The sequence below is a fragment of the Conger conger genome, chromosome 7 (genome assembly GCF_963514075.1).
Source record: "Conger conger chromosome 7, fConCon1.1, whole genome shotgun sequence".
In the NCBI taxonomy this organism is placed as follows: Eukaryota; Metazoa; Chordata; class Actinopteri; order Anguilliformes; family Congridae; genus Conger; species Conger conger.
This window is the reverse complement of record NC_083766.1, coordinates 49,699,008-49,712,305: the sequence shown is the minus strand read 5'-3', so window position 1 is coordinate 49,712,305 and position 13,298 is coordinate 49,699,008. Positions and strand designations below refer to the sequence as shown.

The following is a 13,298-nucleotide window of genomic DNA, read 5'->3' as shown; positions in this document are numbered from 1 at the left end:
GCAACATAGGGGCCGGCAGATTGGATTTAATCTCCTAAATCACCAGGGCTGAAATATGTTTCCCCCTACTCAGCCGTCCGACACCCAGTTCTGGGGGATGAAAGCAGGGCTAATCGCATTAGCCTAATCGCGCTGGCCACATACAGGGCGGCGTTGCTATGAGTGGATTTCTGGAACAGGCCCTCCACAGCCTGCTGTTATTCAGCACAAGCACCCCCCCCCCTCCTCCAGTGCAGTGTGTACCCACTTAGCACTAAGGCTAGTTTAGCCTTAAAATAATTCTAATAAAATGGCTACACCATTTTTTGCAGGGCTATCAGACCAAAGTCAAGAGATGGAAGCAGAGACAGAGAATGAAGGTAACTGTAAAGAGAGATGGAGTCTGTTTCCAGAGAAACAGAAACAGAATCAAGAGGCTTGCTTTAAGAGTTATGTGACCTCATGGGCTGAAGGTAGACATTACCCTGTTAACAGAGTGCTTGTTGCACTCAGAAACTCACACATCTGAACATAAACCAAGCTAATATTTTCCACTTGAGAGAAAAAAAACACTTGTTGTTCAGACAGCCGTTTTTTTGTGATCCTGAACTGTGATTAGTCACCCCTTTCACCACTGCCCATACCTGTTCGATAGGAGAGGTGGCGTTGATTCTGCTGGTGAGGAGAACCCCCCTTTTCGGTCAGGTATAAATCTGTATGCAGCTGCACACTGTAAGTCCCCAAGAAGCAGCGCGCTTCATTATAAACTGACCACAGGGCTTTTTAAAGCTGAAAGGCTTTCAGCATGCAACAAGCAGCATGGCCCTCGCACACATCTCTAAGACAGAGCTGGAAATTAATTATTGTTCACCTTTCAGATAGTCAAAGAAATACAAGGTAAGGTAATATTTTGCCGTCATGACAAAGGCAAAAGACTAGACTTCAACGGTGGTTTGGATTACATTTTATATAGCAGATGCTTTTATCCAAAGCGACGTACAATAAAGTGCATATCAGAGGTCATCAAAACAAACTACAGAAAAGGTTGGATAAGCTACAATTCACAAAGAATCAGTTGCACAGCCCTGAACATTAAGTCCAGTACACAAAGCAAATAGGTCAGTAACTACAATACCAAGAAAAACGCAAATGCCCAAATACAAATACAACTGCAACTGGCACAGTCCTAGATTAAACTACAAAGTCCAACAATAAAAAAAGTGTGTGTGTGCTAAAAAAGTTCAGACAGGTGAAACAAGTGGCAATAGACAACTCTGCAGGTGCAAATAGTTGTCTTTGTCACACTGTTTATATCACCCTTCTGGAAAAAATATGGCAAAAAAAAGATTAGAATAGAGAAAATAAAACGAAAGGTATGTCGTGCGTGACTGTGTGGAGCCAGGGAGGACCGCCCTGTCTGAAACGGCGATGTCAGCGTCGGGGTTGTGAGACTTCATGCTGAGTCCGCACAGACGTGAGAGAAAACGGCGCATTAAGAATGAGATAAGTGCACATCCTGCAAGGCCCCGACAAAGAGCAACCTGCACCAACCAGGCATGACGCGCACAAATTGCAGAGCAGTCAGTCACACGCGTCACATGACCCGGAGGAGTTCTGTTGTGTTTAATGTGCAGATAGCGCAAAATGACCGCTTTCAGCTGGGAGCCTCCGTGGGAACGAGCCTGTTTTGCATTTATTAAACACGCCACTGTTGCCGCCACAGACACCGGGCCCAGACAAAAATAATTATAATTGGCCGGAGGATTACGTGCAGTTATAGCACTTTGTCAGGAGAAGTGTGGAGAGAGACGGAAGAGGACGGGGGGCGGGTGGGTGAAATTCGGTTACACAAGCTGAATGCTAATGAAGTATCGCAGGACCATTTCAAACGGGAGGGGGGGTGAAAAAAATCATTTTCACACTCGGAGATGTTTTCTCCGAGAGGTGACAGGCAGTAATTGACAGGCGCAGAAGAGAGCCGTGTCACAGTTTGAGGAAAATCTCCATTCAAGCACGCTACAGAAATGTACATCTCCCGAATATTGTTTGCAGACAGGCAGCCTGACAGATGAAAATGAAGTGCGCGCGATGTGCTCCCGCAACAGAGGCAGTGCTCAACAAAAGAACAGGAGATAAAAAGAAAGGAGTAATCTGAGAATGAGTTTTCAGCCATTGTGTTATATTAATCATTTCTGGCCCCCGTTTCCCAGAACTGAAACCGTAAGTAAAGCCATTCTCTTGCCAATCTTATTTAATCTCTGACAGCAGTTTTTTATTTATTTATTTAATTTTACCTTGGCTGCATTTACTAAAATAAAAACTGTATACATAAAAAATGTTTTGTTTTAAGTTCAGTTATAGATGCATCAAAATTGGATATACATTCCCGAAGTTAGATGCATTTTGCACGTTTATTTAGTTTATTGCACATTACCTACAACCTAGGCTGAGGAAAACATTTAAAAAATGACAGAACTGCTAAGCCAATTTCTTGTCATCTATGAATATGAATTTAAAATGATTGAATGTAACTAACTGCATTCCCTCTTGAAAGAAATTGTTTGGAAGTTGTTTTACTTGCCTTCAGTGTCACTCTCTGTTATAGCTTAACGGTACAATAGGTAATTTCGGACTTCTAACGGTCAAGAGAGGAATAGCAGCAACAAACACCTTCAAACCACAACACTCTTTATCCCTCCCCCTTCTCTGTGAACGCGCTGACGTTGAAACGCCATTGGCTGTGGCAATTACAACCAATTTTCAACCAATGAGCTTGAATTATTGTACAGCTATACAATGTTTTGGTACAGAGACCCATCAACTGCATATTTTGAAACCCAAATTTAAAGACTATAAACACAGGCAGAGGGTGAGTCAACATGTCAGTGAGCCTTTTTCAATGATAGGAAGGGATTGGTCTTCTAACAATGTTTTAACACAAAAATCTTACCTATTGTACCTTTATGGAATGCACACATGCTGCCAACTATTTCAAATAAAATAAGTTAATTAATATATTAAAATTTAAGTTAATATATCACATTTTATTTGAATGTGAAAGGTAAACTTGCCACAAATAACTGAGAAATATGGTTATTTATAATACTACAAATTTTTATTCTGACTAAGGTATTAACACGGTCATATCTTAATCAGCATATTTTGAAAACGATACAATTATGCACCCAAGCACCCACAAATATGACCTTTGCTTTAGATCCATGATTTTCACCTACATCAATGCAAACAAAACATTGTTCTGGTGACAAGCTCAGCAAACTAGATTTCTATATGATCTGGTCCACAAAGCTGTAATTATTAAATTTATTCATTTCAGAATGGCTCCCATCAGGATTATTTAATTACGATACTCTTGCTACATTATTGACTTACAAGGCTCTTCAAGCAGTTGGGAATTTAAAGTAATTAATGATGGTTTTTAAACCTCCATTTCATTCGATTTAATTAAATTTGTTTACAAGAGAAACATTGTTTTTTCTCCTTTTAATTAGCGGCAACTGCAAGGTCATTCTATCTTCCAAAGGAATATTTGCATAGGTAAGCAAGAACAGATGACTGCAACGCTTTCTGTACAGCTTAAGCAAAGAGTTTTGCAGAGTAAAAAATAAATAAAAATGGTCAGTGCATCTCAAATTAAAAAAGGAAAAGCAATCTATAATTCCCAACAAACAATGGCTAACCTATATAGGCCTGAAAAGATTTGGATGAATCTGAGTTGTTATATTTCTTCTACCTTTGGGATAAACAATCATTTAAGATAATTAGTGAATTAGAAGTGATAGATTGGAAGTGCTGAAACCTAATTGAGTGCAACAGCATTTGTAAATGAATTATTTTGAATGTCTGTGGGACTTGCTTCTCCACTGGCGTTGAAAGCAAGAGTCCACAGCCCCTACACTGCAAAAGTTTGTCTGTCTGTCTTATCTCGTAATGTAAAATTCTGTCAAGTAGAAAATATTGACTTGTTTTAAATAACTTTTTGCTTCAAGAATGAAATTATCTTGTCCCATTGGCAAATCTTGAAATAAGTAAAACTATCGCACCCAATTGGCAATCTTTTTATGTTATCTGGAAAAAGAGTAATGGAAATAAGTCTAAATACAACACTAAAATACTAAAATAAGATTGACTTCTTATTATTTCTCTTTTCCAGTTTTAGCTGGTTGGTAAACCAAACATTTTCTACCAGAAATATGTCATGGGTTATGAAGGGGGGGGAGGGGGGTGCAGGGTTTGCAGTGACAGATGGTTGAGGTTGACATCTCGATGATGAACAGTAAACACAGAAGTATTTGTACGTTATTGTGCAGCAGGTGTGTCGGCGAGGCGCAGGAAACCGGCGGCCGCGCTGAGGGATGCTGGGAAACGACAGGGTGCTGACGAGGGCCGGCGGGGAGCCATCAGAGCCGGGCCCCAGAGACACCCCCCACGCTGGGGCCTGCCGCTTAGGGGGCCCCCCAATCTCTCCAGACACCAGAATCATTTCAATGCCCCGCCTACAGGGCTGAGTGCGGTAAAGTGCTGATGTTAAGGGCTCGACAGCTCTCTCTTTTTCACTGACGGCTTAAGATTCACACGAACACACCGGCTTGTTTCTGGTCTGGTAACCACACACAGCAGGCTACACACTCAGAAGTGACAGTGGAGGTACATTTTTGCTCTTCGAGCACCAAATTTCACAAATGTGGTCCCCTGAAACTGTAGTAATGTTCTCTTTGGGTACAAATGTCTTTGAAGCAAAAAAATTAATTAAATATTGCTGGCTAGGGCTACATTTGTGTACCTAAAGGGTACTGCCCCAGCGACAAGCATTTGTACCTTTTTAGGCTCTTTTCCTAGGAATTTCAGTCCGCTTGCCAGAATTTGCCTTTCAGGCCAATATCAAACAAATGTCAAGACATACAGTAAGCAAGCAAATTACCCATACATCATTAACGAGCTTGAGAACTAGGCTGGTACAGTTCTTCACATGATTAAATGGCCTCAGTTCTTTGTGATGGACTCTCCCTTTAAATCAATGGATTTTTGTTAGGAGCCAATCGGCACCAAAAATCTGGGCGTATATTCAAAGGAAAGACATATTTTGTTGGATCACATCCTGCCTGTTCTGCATTCACTGATTTGTTAATCCTAAAGGTATTTACATGAAAGGATACTGCTTGCCAGGAGAGTGGCATGCATGCCAACAGTGAGGAGTGTATTGACAGTGGAAATGTCTGCAACACTAAAACATTCGCTATATAGCAGCTCTGGGGTGTTCACACTTACTGGCACATTAAGGGCCGAATAAAATGGGTCCTAACTATTATTGTTAATATTGCGGTAGGAGATATCCATAAAAAGGTCTGAAGCAAGACAATTCATGTGTGGCCAATTAACCACGAAGCCAGGTACAAGCAGTTAGGCAACCACGAGAAAAAGAAAACTAGAAAAAAATGTACAGATGAGGAAATAAATAGAGAGTGTGGTCAATGCTGTACATCACAACAGCGTATTACAGCATAGGAATGTGAGCAATGCAGAGGAGAGAAATTTGGTGTGGCATTATAAACAAAATTAATTTATTTGGCAAAGCAAAAGAAAGAGCAGAAAGATGGTGTGATGTTAGGCAGAATATAAAGAAAATACACAAGTGCTGGCCCAACCAAGAACAGAATATTAACCCTGACAGAACAGCGAGAACAATCCCAGCAAAATGAGTAAGTTGTGGGAGGGGAAGGAATAAATGGAAGAACAAGCAAAATTGTACTCAAGATTTACAGCCATTTTATACCCTACTGAAGGCACACACAACAAGACATTCAAGAACCGTATTTATAGTCTACTGAGGACAAGTAGTTCTGCATGCTTTCAATAAAACAAACATAATTTTCTTATTATATCCAAAAATGATTGGGAGGGGGTTCGGAGAAAATCATAAAGTATATGTAAATCACTGGGACAAAGCGTCCAGCACAGTACAAAAACCAGATTGAGCAATACCTGCAGCTGCACGCTACTTTTAAAAGCTCAGAATTCACAGGAACGCGAGGAAGTCGAGAGCAACTTCACTGTGGGCGACAGGGACTGTGATCATCGGAGCATGTCTCCAGTTCCTTTTTCACATCCGGCAGTAGAGTGATTATTGTGTGGCTGCGTAACCTGGCTGTATCGACTCGCTGTTCGCCGTTCGGTTAACTGAATGGGGGGTTATTCTCAGATGAAAACCCTCTCCTGTCTTATTCTGTTTTTGCCTTTGTCCTTTGTCTCGTCTCCTGGCTCCGATTACTGCTGCCAGGTTTGGGAGAGAGAACTCCTTATTAACATGCCTTTCATAGAACGCAAACTCCACTGTATCAGCGCTCCGCAAATTACCGCCTGCTTTCAAGAGTTCCTAAAATCTATACGCAAAGAGAAGAGTTGCAATTAAGCCATTCTTTAGAAAATGAGATTGAATACTTAACCTCATTTACTTCTCTATGCTATTTTAGTGCTTTGTCCCAGGTATACGTAAGCATGGAAAGACTCAACTACTATACTAAAAGGAATAATAGAGATTTTGTCCCATTGTCACCAATTAGAAAATCCAACACACATACCAGAACCTTGGAGTGACTGCTTTTAAGCATGAAAAGCAATTTGTTAGTAAATCTGGTCCCTGGTTCTCTTTTTAAAGAAGAGTTTCAGTTTTGAGCTGTTTTTTACATTACTCAATGAATTTATTTGATTATAATAATATACTGTGATATACTCCACAATGGAACTAAGTACTTCAAGTAAAAATACATCATGTTTAAGTTTGCTTCCTGCAAACTCATGAACTCATTCTTGAACTTAACAAAACAAGAAATTTGACTAGGCGTGCCCAAACTTTTGCATAGTACTGTACTGCATGCATGCAAGAATCTATCGCTATTTGCCTGCCTTAAGGGGGATTACAACATTTTTTATACAGAAATACATACCGAATATAACATTTCTGATGGAATTCCCCTTTGACTCATCGACAAAACAATTCTGTGGGTCTGGGATACCGTGCCTTACAGCAGTATATGACTTATAGAAATAGATTCAGTTGTGGATGAATAAAGCCCTGGACAAAAAAATATTGAGGAACGGCAGCAAGATTGACATCTTGGTTCTGTATGGGCACAATATATCAATATCAAGTCTAAAAAAAAAAGATTGTCATGACATGAATTTATTTTAATGGGCCTCGCTCCGTAATAAAAGATGCATAGGAAATATGCCAGCAGCACCATAACTCAACCCTGCAGCCAGCGCGAGTTTCTGTCATTACGGATAAAGGGAACTCTCGCCCTTAAAACCCGAACATTTCCCCGCTTTCGGCTCCCCTGTCACCGCCCAATTTGCATTTGAAAGGCATTACTGTGCGGGAACGATTTGCATTTTTTTGGATCACTTATATCAAAGCTTCTCAAAGGCTCCTGGATTGAATCGCTGGCCCTTCATAGGACATGTGCTGGAAACTACAGAGGCAGGGTGCCAGGAAGGTGATGGAAGCACTGCTTTTCAAAGGTGAGAGTTTGTGAGTTTTAAAACTGCCATTCCTAAGCAGCGTTCTTAAAAGGTCATTTTTTAATTCAGCTTATTACTGCAGCCTTCAGGAAAGTCAGTGAAGCTGTCTTCTCGATGGAGGAAGTGTTCATGAAGTTATTTCTTAATCATTTGTCTTCATAGACATGTATGTAGGCTAATGTACTTTCTATAGTGCTCAGACTTATATATAGTCATCGTATAGTATAGTATAGTTGCTAATGAGGTAGCAATGAATGAAGAACCTGGGATAGTTTCTTTGATCATGTGTTTTCTGTGTCAAGAATGGAGGGTTCTGACTTTAGATTATCCCATTACATTTACAAATCTCCTCATTTTCCTTGCACATGCATAAACTGGTTACATGATTCCACCTAGAAAAAAAACTACTTTGAGTTAACCAAATGGTGTACCTACCCAGCCACTTTTTGGGAAAATATTGCCAATTACATTCGATTTCAATGACAGCAAGAAAGGGCACAACTGTAAGAGGTGGTCATGCTCTCAGGCTACATTAGGTTGTAGAGCATGGTAAAGTTATTAACTGTACTTATCCAATACAAAACAGGACAAATTGTAACAAACTCATTGTAGTGAATTGGCATTTAGAGATAAAAGTACAAAGTAAAAAAAAATGAACCACAAAGATAATCAAAGATACTTTTAATGCAGGTGTAGATTTTATCATGCGAACTTGGTTGAATCCGGGTTTTGTGGCAACATTGTTTGTTCCCTTCTCATTATTGTTTATCTTACAAATTCTTCTTTAGCATCTAAAATCTGGAATGAATTCAGCAATTGTTACCATTCAACCAGATGTTCAAATTGAAGGACCACAGATGAAGAATTTGTCAGGAGCCTTCTCCACAGCAACGCCCCTGCCCGTTGGCCAGTGTGTGTGCTTTCGATCACAGGGACTAAATGATGGGTGACTCCCTTGCCAGGCGAATTCATCACTGCGATTCCAATGGCTTATCAGCAGGCTTGCATGTCGCCCGTTTCATAAATCAGTTCCAGGAGTCAAACCCGGGACCCGTGAGTGGAAACAGTCGCCACCCCCAATCACGGTGATGTATGTCACCATGTGGGGAAGGCATATGTGATTCAAGACGCCCGTGCCCAGAATCCTTCACTTCCTGTGAGGGGTAAATCACAGGAACTTGGTGCGTGCTCTTTCGCCAAATCTAGACCCCCCCCCCTTCCCCTTCAACCCCCTGTAGCATTGCATATTCACATCAGAATCCGCTGAGCAGGTGCTACACAGGAACAAATGACTCCGGCAGAAAGTAAACAGGATTTATCTTATCATCAACATTCTCCGGTCATTAGCCTCCGCGAATAAAACGATCGCGATCGCTCAAATTGGAGCGGTCGCGGCACGGATGGCTTGCCGCCGTACACTCGGTTCGAGGGCCGAACGGAAGCGGGAGGGAAAGACGGAGGAGAATAATCACCGTCATTGCATCTGACTCGGAGTGCAAAGAAGTGTGGCCCGTGAAGAATCCAATTTGACATCCAGCGCCTAAGGATGTTAATTTCCTGTCTCGGAAATCCTCCGCTGAACCCCACTATCTGTCTACAAGTACGTTCGGAATAATCACAAAGAATATTATAAAGGGTCTGCTTCTCCCCTGAGCTAAGGATGATCAAAAGAGTCTGCTTTCAGATTGGGAGCAATTTGAAGAAAGCCCAGCGGAGGCGGTGTTAAAGTCCTACCGCCGCTATGGCAGGCTGCCCAAAGAACCCCTCTCCACCGGCTCAATTAGTCCACCCCCAATACAGCCCCCCTACATTACCCCGACGAGTACACGCCTGTACGACCACATCACCGGAGTGTCTATTTTAATGGTCATCCCTGTCTGAAACGTAAAAGGTTTTGATCTCCAAGACTCTTTGTGCCTTGTCGACGTGCCTACGCACCCCAGCCTTTTCCTTTGCCTGACTGTTCAAACCTGAAGCACTCATTTAGTTTTTTTCCCCCCCTGCACTTGTGGATTTTTAAGTTGGTGGGAAACAGATGTTTAATAATGAATATCCTCCATTTGAAAATGAGATTTCTTTTCCCCCACTGGTGTGGTGTGATGTGAAAACATGCACAATACATTTGACAGTGAGTCGTACAGGTAAAATGCAATGAAACTGGACACCTGAACAGGTAGTATGAGACCTCTTTGAGTTTGACCTCTCAAACTGCCAAAATCCAGTTTCATCTAGAATGTTCCAGAAGAAAGCATCCTTTTTAAAAGAAAACCCTAAAGCTACTCATAAAAGGCATAGTGCTACTTTCCTGCTTCCAGAAAAGAACTGACCTGATTGCCTGGCACAGAGCAAGAAGATGTTCAGTAAAAATAGCACTGCAATAGCTTTTTCAGCCAGACAGTTTACATAACACATTGAATTGCCCTCTTATTGAAAGCATTTTAATCTCCATACAAAATGCATTAGTAGCATACATACGCAAGTACGCACTGTAGTGCAGTGAATATTCTGTGTTGCAATTGCCATGTCCCAAGTAGCAACAGTGTTCTACAGCACGTAACCGTCCTCACAAGGGAACAGAGGGTTGTGTAACAGGATGGAGATTTTTCTGGTTTTATGAATTTATTTGACTGAATGTCTCTTTCTGAAGGTTTTCTGAGGGTCCTCCTAATTCATACAAATGATAAATGATACGAGGTCTTATGACAGAATAAAAATACCTGAGGATAGCCATTTCTAGCTTGTAAAATGTTTCCTACCAATCTAATGTCGACAGTTACTGATCCGTGTGCCAACAGTGGAAGCAAACTGCTTATCACTGAGACACTATCATACAGTGTAGTCATTTCTTTAAAGCTAGTTTATCATTCTTAGAGGACAGTACATTTTGTAGTGAGTTTAGATATACTAAAGATTAGGGAATATGAGTCAGTGTAGCACAGATGCCTAAAGGCTGACTGTCAGATATGTTTATCTTTAGAATGTGAAAAAAACAGTGGTAGCTGCTCCTGAGCAAACTGCTTCTGAGACACATACTGTATCTCACTAGACAACTGCAGGCCTCTGCCAAGGCACAACAGTCCCCTAGCATGAATGTGCACAGCAAACGTCGAGTCATTACTTTTTTGAGATATGTTTGGTCTGATGGTGGAGCTAGAGGGAAGGTCGTGAGGTCACCAAAATCAAGACGTTTCTTTCTCTTGGGAATATGAATATGCCCAGGAAATTTCATGGAAATCCGATAATTACTTTTCGAGATAAGCTGATGACAAGTTCCAAAATTTGGCCTTAAGGATGGTGGAGTGACAGGAAAGGTCACGAGGTCAAAAAAAAATCAATAGGTTTCCTCCTCTTGGGAGCAGGAACGTGCCAGGCAATTCGGTAAAGTACGGACCGAGGAAACGGACGTCATTAGATATCTTGTGGTCAAAACTTTTTTGTGTAATGTGTAAGCACATTGCAAAGGAAAACAATGCAAAGCATTTCCTTGGAACAAATACCCTGAAAATGTATATTTTGTGGTCTCTTGTACAAAATATTGCTTCTGGCCTACTTTTTTGTCATGTGGGTCTGTTTAAATGAAAGAAATTAAATACGCTTTCACTATATATCCTACATTACCCTGGGGGGACAACCTTTCAAAAGGACTGTTATATTAAGAGAGCAGCCATAAAGGCTGTATTTAAATGAACGCCAAAACGGCCTGCTTGGTTTTCATTTCCCTTGTCATTCCTGGTTGTGGAAATGATTGACACGAACACAAAGAAGCACTGGGGAAGTTCACGGGGAGGGCAGGGGTAATTTGTGTGTACCAGTGCATTGTCATACGGAAATAGGAAGCATTGCAGCCATTGCTTTGACACGACTAAACTTGATATTGTCAAAACTTTTTAATTAAACATTTACTCAAATGCTGAATTGTGTACGCCAGAAAATGTACCTGTGGACTACACAGAAAATATTTGTAATTTCTTCTCCATGCCCATTTTTGGACTTGTTTTTTGATTAAATAATATACAAGATGCACTCATCACAAATTGTACAAATTGTATTAATCTTGCTGCAAGAAAAAGCTATATATTGAAAATAAGACAAAAAAAGACCGATTTCTCCATCACTTTAACACACCTTACTCTCTTGTGTAGTAAAAAGCCACTATGAAAATATCTATAATTTCTCACAATCAACAATTATAACTACACATCATGAGTGGAATTGTATAAAATGCGTCTATAATATCCGTACAAACTGGATAGCAATATTTATATACTGTAGTAGCTCTCGAAGTAAGGGTTCTTTCCCAGAGCTGGTTTAACCCAGATTAGATCTCAGTGAACTGGTGTCTGACGTCTGCCGGTGGCAGTCATGCAAGGTAAAGCCAGTCCTGACATTGTATCCGCGGCCAGGGATCACCGATGCTCATCTAATCCACCGACCCCGGGTCCTCTTGGCAAGCGCTGGTACTTTCCGATCTCTTAGCGGCTTTAAGAAAGCAGTACTCAGGGGTCATCCTGCCAGCCGCACTTACGGAAGGGCGTCCGACTCCTGACCCTAAATTTGTGGACGTACGCAGTATGCAGAAATTGCAGGGAGTGATCACTGTGCGGAATTGCTTGCCCTTTCCGGGTCGTGTAGTGGAGGCAGAAACTCAAGACCGGGCTTGATATGCTGCTAGATACCATCTCGCTTTCAGGTAAACTAAGCTTTAGGTACACTTTAGTGGTAGGAAAAAGCAAGCGTTGCTGGGCTGAATGTACTGTTCTTATCATTACGTTAGGTTATGTTGTTTTCTTTACCAAACCCCTGCTCCTGAAGCCCGACCTTGTTAAAGTGTGCATATGGATGTTTATGGGGGTGTCATAACAGCTGCTACGCAGAGCAGGAACACGTGTGTCTGCACTGACGTCGCAGACTCCAGCGAGAGATAAAGAGATAAAGAAGATTGCCAATGAATCTCCCATACCTCCCCCCCGCACGCCCTAAGCTTTCCCTTTGACAGGCCATTGTACAGATCACCACCCCTCAGGGAGGCACTATTCCATCGCTGGGGCGTCTGACTGAGCACATCCATTTACTGGCAAAGTGGGAGAGAAGACAACATGGTTTCCACTCCACCACATCCGCCACTTTCAAAGAGCGACACTACATCTCCTGACAGCGCAGCAATACCTGTGATTTTTTTATCAAGGTTACATTCAGTAGCTGTGGATCCATTAGGCTGAGTTTTTCAGCATTATTTTTGAACATTATTGTTACTCCACATCTCACAAAGCAGGTAGTGGTAGAAACGAGTATCTCTCAGTGGAGTGTGACTTCGGGTTTGGCTTTTTGCCGCAACAATAAAAGTTGAGTAGCATTCATTTCACATTGTTCACATATGTATAGGCCCTACTTCCGGGGACACCTATACTGTAACAAAAATTGAATGCATTTCTAGCTAAGGTGGAGTTTAAAAACTCAAATTCAGTCATTTCTTGCTATGGGGAATTTGGATTAATGATATGCAGTTTTGCCTCAAGCAAACTTTTGCTTTGTCTTTTACATAAAAAAAGTAAAAAGCAACATGATAGCATGACATTCTTAACAAAATACTACACCACTGACAATGATATCCATTGATATTTGTTAAAAATGGCTACAGTATGCCCTGCAAGCTCATTCAAAGCTCCAATGTTTCATACATTTTAAACTATTTGGAAAAATAAATTCAAAAATGTCCTGTCAAAGATGCCCGTGAGACAGAACAGTAAACAAGATTTATACTGAGAGCATGTTTGAAAATG

General features: G+C 41.2%; 1 long non-coding RNA gene across 1 annotated transcript; it reads left to right on the top strand.

Moving 5' to 3' along the window:
• Positions 1 to 1,910: 1,910 nt before the first annotated feature.
• Positions 1,911 to 8,335, top strand: LOC133132287 (uncharacterized). Its single transcript, XR_009709107.1, has 3 exons — positions 1,911 to 2,199; positions 4,311 to 7,518; positions 8,307 to 8,335. It is a non-coding gene; the product is annotated as an uncharacterized LOC133132287 (long non-coding RNA).
• The last annotated feature ends 4,963 nt before the right edge of the window (positions 8,336 to 13,298 follow it).